Below are 1,066 nucleotides of genomic sequence, written 5' to 3' on the forward strand. Positions count from 1 at the left end.
ATGGAATGGCAGAGCTGGGATGGACCTTAGGACATGGAATGTGGAATGTCGGAGCTAGGATGGACCTTAGGATACAAAACATGGAATGCCAGGGCTGGGATGGACCTTAGGATATAGAACATGGAATGTCCAGGCTAGGATAGACCTTAGGATATAGAATGTGGAATGTCAGAGCTGGGATGGATCTTAGGCCCTAGGACATGGAATGCCAGAGCTGGGATGGACTTTAGGATATAGATTCCTATTTCTTTCCTTCTTGACTACTCCCCATCTGTAAAATGGGGAGATTGGACCAGACAACCTTGAGTTCTCTCCTAGCTCCAACCTCTGCTGGACCCTTTGCTCTCATGACACATTCTCTGCCCCTGCCAAGCAGTAGACCGGGGTGGTGTGTGGCAGGCGGCTCACGTGGGTAGTGCCCTTTCTCCCAGACTGAGCTCTCCCTGCTGCCCTCCTCTTCCTCTGTGCTCCTCTCACTGGGCTCCGAGTGGAGGAGGAGATGTCATTCGGTCCCAGTTTTCCTGGTATCCACCTCCTACCCTTGGTCTCGGCCTTGGCAGGACAGAATGGTCAGTGAGGCTTCTGGGAATCCTCTTGTCCCCATGGTGACACAGCCTTGGGAACAATTAGACCTGAAGTCAACACGTCTGGGCCCTTGGCTCTGATTAGGCTGGGCCCCAGTTTCTTTTCATGCACACGGCTTTGTAATGAACTTCCTAGAATTTCGCAGGGAATTAGACCCCAAATCTCTGCCCAGCCCTGCCGAGCTAGAGGAGTTTCCATGGGACTAAAGATTTGTATGTTCGACCGGGATTACTGGGGCTCAGATCCAGGCTGCCTGGCTGCCCCCTGGGGTGAGGGTGGGGGCTGGGGCCAGGACCGAAGGGCATGAATATGGCCTCCCAGGCCAAATGGTGGGCAGAGAGAAGGAAGAAGAGGGGAATCTCTTGCATCTGGGCACCTCTGCCCCTGTCTCTGCCCCTACCCCTGCCTCCTTCTCCCATATTCATCTTCTTAGGGGCCTAGTTCACAGGAGCACCCCCTCCCCCCAGCTTCTACTCCTAAC

Source organism: Vombatus ursinus, unplaced genomic scaffold, assembly GCF_900497805.2.
Source record: "Vombatus ursinus unplaced genomic scaffold, bare-nosed wombat genome assembly UNPS02014790.1, whole genome shotgun sequence".
Lineage (NCBI taxonomy): Eukaryota > Metazoa > Chordata > Mammalia > Diprotodontia > Vombatidae > Vombatus > Vombatus ursinus.